We start from the raw sequence: 13,348 nt of genomic DNA, 5'->3' as shown, positions 1-13,348 counted from the left end.
AGGATTTTAGCAAGAGTTCCATTCTGATTACTAACCCTGGATCAAGTGTGCAAAATTGTAGTGCTTGGCAATGAGTACTCATCTCCCCCAACACTGCAGAGATGGATGCTAAGGAAGCAGCCTTTAGGCCATCCACCCTTTGCTCCCGCGACACTCAAATCCGCACCACAGACCCAAGGACTGCAGCCAGTCCAAATGTATCCAATTGGAAGAATTCACCACATGAATCACTTACAGCCTCCACCCAGATCCTGTACCCAGACAAGATTCTTGCTTTACCTGCTTGCCTTTTAGGTAGGCTTTTTTTTGCTCTTTCATGAACAACATTTCCATCAACTACATTATTTTTTTTCCCACGAGTTTTCAGTACAACCTTGAGCTGTGTCTCATCATCAAATCCACTTCCACAACGAGGAATCTAACTTCAGATAAATCATTCTACCAATGCATTTCCACTACAACAAAAACAGTTCCCTGAGCGCTTTATGCATTCTGGTAAGCATCTGCTTTGCTAGAAGTGGATTAAATAACACTGCTTTTATTATTCTAATAGTTTGTGAGATCATATAAAATATTTATATTGTCAACTGCAGGCAAAATGCCTATTCTGAGTCATGCTCCAGAAGCTCAGCAAGATCTTATATTGATAGAAAAATACCTCACTTTAAATAATTGGGCAATTTTAGATATTCCTTATTCTATGAATCTCAAGTAATTTTGCTGTTTCCCCCTTGGGAACATAATCCATTTTAGTAAGAATTATTTTCCATATTCAAGGGTTTCCTGTGTACTAGTAGAAACATCTCCCCACATCATGTGGAATCACAGGGTCAACATAAATACAACTATGAAAAAAATACAAATGCTGTCAGTAAAGATCAGTGTTCTGTCTGAGTTTCTTCACTGCATTATATCGGGCACCAGAGATTTTTTAGTACATAGGTATGAAGAATTTGCTAAAGTCTCAATTTGCAGCTTATTTCCAAATTTGCAAAGAATATGCAGTTATTTGCAGACTGTATGCACCAAATCCTATCAATGTGAAAAGCTGGTATCAATCTTCATGTATGAGAGTAGTATTTATACAAACTGAACTTTTACTTGGAATCATACTCTTGATTGTATTCAGGTTTCTCTAACTCACTATGTGGCATGACTGCTTCAGGATCTGAAGTCCATTTTCATAGAAGACATTTGTTTCAGCATGCTCAAGTTCTAATTTAGAGTGCGTTTTTCTTAAAATATGACAAACATTATGCTTTCCTCACATTGCACAATTACACGCTGCAGGATGGTTACCATTAGATTCTGCAGCCAGCCACTGTATGCTTTCTTACACAGTTTTTTGCAGCCCCAGGAGACTGAGTCACGAGGAAGAAGGCCATGAGCCATTCCTGTCCAGAATTTCCCCTGAGTAGCAGCATTTTCACTCAGTCTGAAGCCATTAAGGACAGTTTGCTGAATCTGAATGAACCCTGACATTCACTTTGTCTTACCCTTTCCTCAGCTAAGGAATGAGAGCATCAGCAGCAAAGAATGAAGAAATGGGAAGATGGAAGGCAAAGTGGCATAAGAAAGAGTGCATTCTGCTTCCCTTTCTACTGGCAGAAGGCATCAAAAGCAATCCCACAGCAGATCCCATGCAGCCTTTCACGTGCTGTAGACAGGGAATCTCACTAAAGGTGGATGTCTCAGTCAACAGTCAAAATCAGCTGTCAGGCAGATGTTCAAGCTAATTGAATCTTTAGTGGCTGTGGACAATCTTCTCCATAGTGTCATACTTCGTTCTGTCTCAACATACATCCAGAGACTACTCTGGGTCACCTTTGGCCAGCTCTGGTCCCATTGCTCCCAGTTCCCCTGACAAAAACAGCCACACAGTTGCTGTTGGTGTGTGAGGTTCACCCCCTTGATGGAGTGAACAACCCTCATCTTCCAGCCATGCTCCCTGTAGTGGCAGCATGCATGGGCATGGGTGGAAGGAAAGCAGGCAGGAGACAAAGAGCTCTGCCACTGTCACGTAGCAAAGGTAGGGAAGAGGGTAACAGTGCCCATAATTTCCAATGAGAAACTGGGCATTAAGCAGTGCCTGCTTTTTCTGATTTCTCACCACTGCATGACTCTGCTCCTCTACGCAGTGTTTTTATAGGCACCTTTCACTGCAGTGTTCTCCAGCACTCTGTCTCTTTTGTCTCCTGGGGGCTCCCCTCTCTATCCCCTTGCTGATTAGGAGTGTCCCCTGAGCAGCTCCCATCACTCTGATTGCCAGTCCCATCTGTCCAGGCTGCAGGCCTGGTCAGGGCAGCCACTGAGATTCAGTGCAATTGGAAGAGAAACTGAATTGTCCAATCATCCTTGCTGAGCTGGGAAAAGGATTTAGATACCCAATGCTCTTAGCTTCAGTAGATCCAAAAGCATAATGTTGACCTTACTAAATATTAGGATGGTTTTCCAGAAAAAAAAGCATCAGTATTGTTACAGTAATCTGTGTTGTAACTTGTTAACTTCCCTCTCTTCAGCCAATGAATGCAAAACTGCAATAATTTCAGTCTAAAAAATCAGCCTTGAATGTATGCAAAGTACACATCTCCCCCTTGCTTACCCAGAGACCACACTGACTCTGCTCACATCTTTAAGATCCCCTATGCATGTCTCCTTACTGGTTTCATTTCCTCCCATTTTCTCAACCTGACCTCCATGCTGACCCTCATGTTCCTGCACTCCCACCAGTCCTTTTCTCATTTTACTATCCTCAGTAGAGCAATAAAATATGGCTAAAAAATTGAACAACGAACATTCATAACACAGCAAGCACTCATCCTATGTATTAGGTTTTAAAGTGATTTTTCAATAGAGATTTAGCAGCTGCCTTCCTACTGGATGATAAAGCACTCAGCCAAATAGCACCCCCTCTATTTTACTACTTTTAATTATACTAAAAATTCTTAAACAAAGTAGAATAAATTCTCACTCATTCAAATTACGTAAAACTGTTTTGCATAGCTTTTATTTAGCACTTACTATATGCTATTAAAATATAGAAATCATCAAATTGTGTTTATTGCCAAGAAATAGTTAATAATATAATGTTCAATAAATACAGTTTTCAACAACATGATAGCACAATTATCTTAGAATCTACGAAAATTCATTTCAGACTTGTTCCATGCCTGGGTTTCTAAAAGCACTTCTACAAATCCATTCCTTCCTCACCTCCTTGAAGAAGACCCCAGGAACAACAGAAATCCCTCACTGCTGTTTAAGCAGTCTCATCTTGCCCTTCAGCAAAACAGAAGAGCATCTCACATTATTACAATGGAATAGTTCAGTTGAAAGGGACTCATAAAGATCATTGAATGCAAATGACTGACTACTTCAGGGTTAACCAAAAGTTAAGTCACATTACTGAGGACACTGACCAAATGCCTCCTGAACACTGATAGGCATGGGACACCAGCCAGCATTCCAGGAAGCCTGCTGCAGTGTTTGACCACTCTCATGGTAAACTTTTCCTGATGCCCAGCCTGACCCTGCCCTGGCAGCTTTGTGACATCAGTGACCAGGTCACAGCCTGGCACCTCATCCTGCTTCCCATCAGGGAGCTGCAGAGAGTATTGAGGTCGTCTATCAGCCTTCTCTCCAGACTGGGCAGCCTGAGCGACCTCAGCCTCTCTCCACGGAGAATCCTTTTGAACATTCCTCCAGATACCTCAAGTTTCTTGACTGTTCCTTCTATTTTAAACTGAGAAGCAACTTCCCTTATTGCATAGACAAAATCTTAACATCAAACAGTCCTGACAATGTCAAGGTGTTTACTTCCAGCATTAAGCATCTAAAGCTGAAATGTCAGCAAGGCCATAGTCTATATACGAACTACATTTAGCATAAAATTTAGACTAATCGTAACAAAATCTGATACTGGGGAAAGGAAATATTCCAGCTAAAGTGAGAGGGTCCAGTTCCACTTCTTCCACAACAAGATTGCACTCAGGTGTGAAACTGAGTTTTCTATTTGTTGTTTAAATAGTTTTGCAGATAAGGAAGCAGATAAGACTTCAAGTCAAGCCAGGTATTTAACTACCAAGCATTATGTTCACAGACTCCCAGAATTGCAGGGGTTGTAAGGGACCTCAAGATCACTGAATTGATCTCCTCTGCTAAAGCAAGTTCCCTACAATAGATCACACAGGTAGGTGTCCAGGAAATATCACCATGGAAGGAGACTCTACAAACCTCTCTGGGCAACCTGTTCCAGTGCTCTGTCACCATTACCATAAGGAAGTTCTTCCGCATGTTTGTATGGAACTTCCTACATTCAAGTTATAGGACATTAATCCTTCTTCTATCAGTACGCACCACCAAGAAGAGCCTGGCTTCATCCACATGTCTCCCACCTCATTTTAGATATTTATAAATATTAATCAGATAAGACGGCAAGGAGGGCTGAGATTTTATATCTTCTCTTTAGGAGACCTAGACAACAAGTATAAAGAAGCAAATACATACCAACTATTTAAATAAGAACTGCCATGTCAGGGACAAAAAGAAACTTATTCTTTGAATTTCCTTATCCTAAGATCTATAGTGGCAGCATACTGACAGCAGGTAGAATTCTATCGATACACCTCTTATCCTTCTAGCAAAATAAGAACCAGGTTCCCTAAGCCTGATTTTAATATTAAAACATGTTCAGAGAGAGTCTTTCTGGGTTCTCTCTGAACGTCTTGCTTGGTTTTATGGCTTGTCAGAGCTGACATAATTCTTAATCAGGCTCCTTTAAAAACTCAGTGAATAGATAATAATATCGAGAAAACTAGGACATTAAAACTTTGATTCACATAGCACATTTCTCTAACACTTACCATACATTATGCATAGTTGTACTATATTTTGAAGGGAACCGCTGTGACGTGTTTTCAGTGGGAGATATACACATGACTACAGAGTCTACAGAAGATCAGAAAACAGATTCTGATCTGTGAAAGATATTCAGATAATTAGGCAGAACTGCAAGAAAGGAATACTTTCTCCTAAACCAGAAACATTCTGGATTGAAGGAAACATGGATTTTGTGTTAATATGGAGGTATCTCACAGGAGTTACGGTATAGGTGCCTCAGCAGCCCAGTGTCAAGGATGTGTAGATCTTCTAAAACCCGAGTTTACTGTCTGAAGACTATGTCATTGGAAATATTCAAACTCCAGTTGGAATATAATAATGACCTACATTTATCATGTTATTTTTGCTTTTTAAAGTGACAGCAATTATTGACAAATTAGTATTGACTCTGATCTCTTTAACTGTTCTGTAGATATATTTTCATCCTTATCATTTACTTGACAGTGTTAACACTATATCCCTCCTTTAATGATGTGACCGACTTTAAAGATTCATAAATTCATTACTACAGTACATATCAAGGTTAAAAGTGGGAGAATTCCCTTATCAGTATGAAGGACTCGTACAGTTTGCAACAATCCTAGATGAAATTACCCTTTTGTCTTTCAATAAGCAGAAATCTCCTTCAGTGGCAAATGTTCATAATGGACTGTTTCATCTTGGCAATCATCTGAACAGCTTCTAATGTAATTAAGGCTTTAGGACAAAGTGAACTCCCCTTTAACAATTAAATATTTATGTTAACACACTCATCACTTAATTGGCTTAACATATCAAAAGGTATTAATTGATTGTACGGTGTGGAAGGACTAGAAAAAAAGCCTAGCACAGGTTTAAGTCTTTTTGGTATTAAGTACTAAATTAAAAATTGCAGGGCAGATACAGAGCATCACAGACAAGATAGTAAGCAAGAACTAAGACAAATTATATTTAATAATCATTAGTTCTGTGGTGCCACTATGCTAACTGCTAGCAGTACAAACCGTAGGACAAGAAACCAGGAAAACCGTTCATAGAAGTCATATTAACAATGCTGGAAATGAAAGAAAGAACATGAGCAGAGATTAGAGAGATCCTTGGTTCAACAATAGGTCCATGTATTCTCGGTCATTAATCACTGCTGAACACTCGATTCCAGAGCTGTGCCAAAGAAGCTGTAAGTGGCATAATGCTATCTATGTCAACATGAACTGCATAATGAAACAATATCTACAGCCTACATCATCTCTACAAAGATCAAAAGAATGTATCACATTTTATTCAATTATCTGGCAGAGATAGACAGAATTTAAATATGCGAAAGCCACACTAATTGGAAACATCCCTTTCAGGGTTTTTTTCAGCCTTTTTTCCTAGGGAATTAGAAGATATCTCTGACGGGGAGGAGGTGAGAATTTGTCTGAATAGTTGCTAAAATTAACTTAAATATGCAGTTACAGGCCATCTCTTCTGCTAACAAGCACTTACTGATACCATTTTATTTAGTAAGAAGCTGACTTCTAGACTAACAAGTAGCTCAATGGGGAACATTCAAGCAGCTTCGTGGGGAAACAACTTAGAAATTAATCTTTTATCCTCTACTTTTTGAGATCTTACAGGCCTTACCGTGAAAGACTGATTTTATTTATTCCTCTATCAAAGGTCAGAAAAGAAAATGAAAAATTAACAGATGTTGATGTTCAGTACCAATTCAAGGGACAAGTTTTTGACATAGATATTTGTGATTATTACTCTGTTAAACAGCCCTTTGTAAAAGATGTTTTTTGAATTTGCAAGCATTAGAAAATAAGGCTTGTTTAAACTATAGTTTTAATTCTTTAAGACGGTAAAGATACTGATACAAATGCAGTCCTGGATTTTCATTTTCTGGCTGCCTTTGTGATTTTAACCTAGGCCAGATCATTCAAGAACCACCTCTGACAGAGTATACAAAGGGAAGGAAATAAAGGAGTGGGATGGAAGGAGGGCAGAATTACTTCCGTTCAGTGGCGGTACAAGCTAAAAGTATTTAATTTCATCTCCACCCTTTTTGATAGCAAAGCAGAAAAGAAAGTAAATGGGAGACAATTTCTCAGCCCCAAACCAGAAACACTTCAGTCTGCATTCCAAAACTAGTTGCAACATACTTCAACCAAAGGCGTACTTCCATGATTTGTCAATGAGATACGAGAATATAATAACTTGCTAGAAATTCTATCATCAAAAATTCGAGAATCAAACCCCTCTAATTGGAAAGCATCCCGAAGTATGAGAAACAAATATCTTACAAACAAAAAAGAATGAAGCCTGGGAAAAAATAAGGCAGTTTAAAAAATGGAGCAGTAGTCTTTGTAAACAGAAAAGAGAGATGGGAACATAAATTTGCTATGTGTAATATCCCAAAAATAGTTGTGTACTCATCACAAGTTATTTCTGAATTCTGACAGATAATGCTCAGAAATACAGTCTGTGTTTCATTCCTGGCATCTATTTAATAAATTATATTAATATTTATCTCAAACTTCAATGAGCTTGGAAAATTTTGCTCCATATCATGGTCAGTACTATGTCTACAAGCACGACAAGGCTCCTCATGAAGTATAGAAGCAGCTGCTTCCAAATCTTTTAAAAAGGATGTTCTCTGCACATTCACACAGCTCTATTTGCAATGAATGTTCTTACCACAATTTGCTTGAAAATAGATTAAGTGCTATCATCAGTTTACCTGTGTTGTGTTTTCCAGGTAAGAACAATATTTGGCCTTAAGGGGGGGAAAAAAAAAAAAAAAGTAGATGCTAAATAATTCTTCACAATATCTCAATCTAAGATCACCTTAGCTGATGAATGATTTCTTCATATATAACTTAAGTTCCCTACAAATGGCCGTACTGGGTCACAACATATAGTGCGATATTCTGTTTCTGATGATAGTTAATAACACATGTTTGTGGGAAAACAAAACAAAAGTAAGAATCCATGAAGAAAAGAAATTTTAGTAATCAGAGGCTCTGGGACTTCCTAAACCTAAACTGTTTTACTGTTTTGCCCTTAATCAGTCTTGAGAGATCACTTTTAAATAAAATTTTCAAATTTATATTGAAAGCATATATACTTTCATCGTCTAAAATATTTTAGAAAGAAAGGTAATTCCTTATGTTTTAAAACTCCTGCTTTTTTTTTTTTTTTTTTTTTTTTTTAATATATCTTCTGCTCCTTGCATTGCAAGAAGGACTGAATACTTGTTTATTCCTTAACACTACCGTTTTGTATTTCACCATACCCATCTCAATTATCTTTTTTTTAAGTTGAAAAACTAAACAATAAAATTGATTATATTTAGTGTTGAAAAATTCGAAGGAATATATATATATATATATATATATAAAATACCCACTAACTATTCAAACACACTACTGGGTCTCGCTCTGGGTCTTCCTCTGTTGAGGAAACAAACTTCAGAACCACCATGGACAGCTCTGTGAAAAAACCAGGCAGCTGCGCTAGTGGTCAAAAATGCACACATGATACTATTGATAAAAGAAGAACAGAGAAGAAAACATAATAAAAACATAATTTTAGAAGAAGAAAACATAATTTTAGATTATTATTATTATTATTTTAATGCACTCGTAAGAATTTACTAAAATACAAGTAGTATCCTTGTCTATATATTAGAAATTATTGTTATTACTCTTATTTGTTTTTATTATGTTGTTTTGCAAAATGGCACGAATCCAGGCTTTCACTGATGCACACAGTTCTGCTCCTCACTCTGTGAGAAAGAATAGATACATAACAAGGTGTGTTACACACACTGTACCACACAGAGATCTCAATGGACTGGAAGACTGGCCCAACACAAATTGAATGAGGTTTAATGAAGATGATTACTATGTCCTACATCTGGAAAAGAATTACCTCAGGCAGAATTTCTGGCTTGGATATAGCACAGCTAGAAAGGACTTGGATTCTCAGTGGAGAGCAAAGTGCTCATGAGCTGACAGTGCATCTTTGTAGCAAGAAACCAACATGGAGCCTGGAACACATCAGAACAAGTAAAATAAAAGATAAAAAATGTCACTATTTCATTCTAATCAGCATTTGTTAAGTCATAACTGGAATAATAAGTCCAGTTTTCAGCGCTCAATACAAAAGACACACTGAAATTTTGGATATGGTGCAGTGGAGGGCCACCAGGATAATCACAGAGTTGGAGAACTTGATGCGTGGTAAAAGGTTGAAGGAATTTGTCTTGCTCAGCCTAAAGAAGTGAAAGGGCAGGACAGACTCTAATAATGTTTTCCCAGTACCTAAAAAGTAGATATAGAAAAGATGGAGATATTCTTTTTAAAAGGATACAGTGACAGGACAAGAGAGAATGTGCATGAAGTGCTTCAAAAGAAATTGCATCTAGATAGAAGAAAATGTTCTTCACTGTGGGAACAACAAAACATTGGAATAGGTTGTCTTTAGAAGCGGTGGAACCTCCCTTGCTGGAAGTATTCAGGACTCGTCTTGCCGGGACAATGATTAACACAGTTCAAAACCCTGCTTTCAACTGCAGATGGGCTCAGGTGTTCTCCACAGGTGCTTCCATGCAAGACTTTTCCCTGTTTCTACACAGGAGGGCAGCAGGCACTATGAAATTTCTGAAATAGCACCCACAGAGGGCAAGAAGCAGCAGAGCAGCACTTCTAGCAACGAAAAACATATGATAGGAGATTGAAAGGGAGAAGATAGAGATTTCTTGGTGCTTCATAAAAGACTTAGAGAAGATAAGTATGGAGAAGACATTCTTTTTTTTTCCACAATGCAGGAAAGAAGAGGATATTATATCAAATTTTCAAAGGGAAGGCTTGTAAAAGGCCAGAGTATTTTTACCAACAAAATTTTAACTGACCCGTGAAAATGACATACATTTTCTATGTATCAAAAGAATACAACAAATCAAAAGGACATGTTAAAATGAGTCCAGCAATGTCTGTTAATAGAAGAGACGAAGACTCCAAGCTGACCGGAGATGGGAGAGTATACCACTGCAACGATCATGGTATGTACTTGGGCCTTTTTTAAAAGGATTTCTTGTATTTAGACAAGTAGAGAATATTTTACCTGAGAAATTCCTCCAGAAATAAATTCTAGTTTCTTTGCTGCCATGTCTGACTCGGGAAGACATTCACCATCTTACCGAATCATTCTGTCTTTCTTTCCTTCTTGTTTTTTGTTTGGCTGTTTTTTACCATTTTGTTGTTGTTATTGTTTTCTTTTTATAAATGTTAATTCTCTTCCTTTGGAAAAAAAATAAAACATATTCTTTTGAATAGCTGATAACAGCAACCAACATTTGGCCTGTTTTTCAATTTTAACTGATGCTGAGAGCACTCAGATGGAAGAAGGATCATGCATATGACTATAGCAACAGTGGGAATTCTCCTGGCTTTATAAATGAGAACCATGGCTTACCACAGGGAAGCCACAGAATGCCTTAAGGCCCCAACTGTAGCAGCCTGTCTGAACCTGCTGTGCAGCAGGATTTTTTTCTTAAAATTCACAATTTACATCTTTTTGCCAGAAGGGAGGTTGCACCTTTTGCTATTTAGAAAGACGAAACAAAGTGTAGATTTTATCAGTAGCCTTTGGTAAATATTTCTTTCTATCTTTCAACTGAAAGCCTCTAACAGGAACTTAATTAAAAACTGAAAGATGAGTTCACATGCATTTTCTTGGTAGCATCCATGGAGTGTGATACTGCAATGGTGCTCCAACACAGCAAAGCTCTAGTTAGTTCATTTTCACTGTCACATGGACTTGTGTTGAAAAGTAACTAAGTAGTCTGATGATAACAGGAAGGTTACAGGACATTAATAACCATAATATCTAGAACAAAACTCCATCTCTGATAGGATCAGTCAGAATGCCTACTGGTTTTGTTTCATCTGTAATTTCCTCTTCCAAGTATTTATGAGTTGATATGGGGTAGATATAGTGGCATCAAAATTTCTCTAGGTTTTTACACAATAGTGATACATTACTAACATTAGAGGACTGACCACTGAAATTGCTACTTCCTCAGACAGAATCTTTTTTCTGCTACATCTGAATTTCATTGCTGCTTTTTACTGTGATCAAGTACCACGACCAAGTGACAGTATAATGAAACACATCTCTGAGCCATATTCACAGGTATCCTTGCCCACCATTTTAACTGATTTTTAGACTGCATGTTACATCCTTTCTGTCAAAATATTGATAAGAAATTCAAACATCCAGCTTTGAGTCATTCACAGCACATGGCTCAAACACTCACTTCCCAAAATAAATGGCAAAGTATTAAATTCCTTTCTCCTTTCCTTTCTGAAAGTCCTTCAAAAATCAGAGGTAACTCAGAGAGACTGTTCATATACAAATATCTCATTTGTCAGATTCATTTTGAAGTATTATCACTCTTTTGTGATCAAATGCAGACTCTTGAAAGGATTCAATGCTGTTCACATAAAAATCTCTGGATACTCAATGAAAAATAAAAAACAACTCTTGGTGAAATCTGCTCTATTCAAAGCTTTTGTGTTAATTTCCTATTGCAATCATCTGCAAATTGCAATTTATCAATTTGTTCTGATTTATGACATCGATTTGCGTTCTTCAGCAGACACTTTTTTCTGCGTTGCCTTGGATGCACCACAGAAAAGATGCATTTCAGTTCTCTGTTAAGTTTTGACTGTTCAGAAGGCCAAGGAACAAGAACACCCAGCAGATTATTTGCTTTTTAAATACTTAGATAAAAGAAAGTGAGCCAAACTCATGCACTTGGATAACAGTATTAATATGGAGATGTTTAATGAGGAAACAGCAAATTCAAAGTCACGTGGATGAAAGGTTGATGTGGGGCAGAGGATTTTATAAGATTCTAAAAAATAAAAAAAAATCAAGGAGAGAAAATCTTGCACTCAGTAGATTAAATCAACTTAATTGAATGCTTTCATTTTCTAAAGATGTTGCTCTCATTCATGAGATAAAGCAAATCAAATTACGAGAAAACGCCACAATCCACAGATAAATATATATTTTTTAGCAGTGAAGAGAACAATTCATCCACTCTAAAATCAGAATCCATGGATCACATGTTGCTGTTTAAATAATTTTTTTTTTTTTCTGATTAAATTAACCAGATTATCATCATTCTGATTAAATTTTAAATACGACAGTCCCCATTTTGTTGCTATTTGGAATACATCCAACAAAGTGAAAAAGGCTTGTTGATTTTTTCAGTCAAGATGATGAGCTATTATAAGCAGATAATCAATGAGTTTCAGATATGCTTTTCAGCTTCTTAAACACAAATAGAAAATCAAAAATTAGGGAAGAATAGAACTGATGCTATTATCCTGCGAGCCTTACCGAAGTTGAATTTTCAATCATCATACCAAAAAATATAAAACAAAAATGTAAAGTGTTTCACAGCAAGTGTATTTAAAATACCACAAGGAGTATCCTTTTTGTCAAAAGGCTTTTAGAAGCCATCTATGTTTCAGTAATGGAGGCATGCAGCAATTGATACTGACTGTCACTGACATAAGCTCTGAGAAGTATTAGCAAGTGGCATCCACAAAATTCAAAAGCTACAGAATGTTGCAGCCTCTCCTCTTTTTTAGCTATCTGTGCAAAATGCAAGCACAGATTCTGCAGTTAATTTGCATGTTACCCCAGAAGATGAGAAAATTGTTATTTTTGTTTGGGAATAGGGTTGTTTTTAAAGAGCCTAAAAAGGCAAAATGATAATCAGGGTTGATTACTGTAAAACAGCAGGAACGTTCAGATCATACACAAATCAGTAAATCAGAACTGAAATTAAAGCACATAAAAACATATGAACAGTTAATATGCAAAATTTCTAGGTATTTTACTTCCACAAATCACACAGGATAACATACTATGAATTTTGAAATATTCACAACTACAATATCAACTTGATCCAATTCTGACTGGTATAAACTAAAAGCAATAAAACATATCCAAGATCTGCTCCTTTTTCCAATGTAACTGGGGGAGCTAATGTCTTTTTGGGACAGGTCCCACTTGCACTTGCACAAAAATCTACAGTATCTAAAACTTGACATCAAATTGTCCTGTTTGTAACTCAATATCCTTCCATTTCACATGGGATTTCAGTTACTTTCCAGGTTTTCCAACATGATAGTCAGTCCTCCATTACTCCCATTTAGCAGTGCAATAGATGATGTAAATGGCCTGAGTAAGAACTCCCTTAGCTTCCCCGATTCCTGACTGGGTTCTTCACAGTTTCTAGCACAATTTAACCCAAACTTGTGGCACAGCAAATATTACCATATGAAATAAGAAAGCTGGCTGGGAGTCAACAATTTCTCCAGATGTGTAAGAGAAACTATCTCAGCTCCCCACATCTCCCAGGAGAAAAACCATTAGCTACCTGACTATGCTTTTTCTTCAGCAC

The 13,348-nt window shown here is 37.2% G+C and overlaps 1 protein-coding gene across 15 annotated transcripts in view; it reads right to left on the bottom strand.

Moving 5' to 3' along the window:
- LOC116226304 (poly(rC)-binding protein 3-like) overlaps window positions 1–13,348 on the bottom strand; it is a 479,048-nt gene that overhangs the window by 380,838 nt on the left and 84,862 nt on the right. The window contains exons 1-2 of one of the 15 annotated variants that reach the window (XM_090137229.1): window positions 3,420–3,550; window positions 3,214–3,279 (exon numbers count right to left, since the gene is read on the bottom strand). The exons of 12 other annotated variants lie outside the window; for them this stretch is intronic. The gene's annotated coding sequence lies outside the window, so the exon portion shown is untranslated. Of the gene's footprint in view, window positions 1–3,213; window positions 3,280–3,419; window positions 3,551–8,796; window positions 8,915–13,348 lie in introns of those variants that run through there. 2 more of the 15 variants (XM_090137227.1, XM_090137225.1) reach the window with 2 other exon arrangements.

Source organism: Phasianus colchicus, chromosome 3, assembly GCF_987193195.1.
Source record: "Phasianus colchicus chromosome 3, bPhaCol1.hap1.1, whole genome shotgun sequence".
Classification (NCBI taxonomy): domain Eukaryota; kingdom Metazoa; phylum Chordata; class Aves; order Galliformes; family Phasianidae; genus Phasianus; species Phasianus colchicus.
The sequence above is the reverse complement of the archived record's forward strand: the minus strand, read 5'-3'. Positions and strand labels throughout refer to the sequence as shown.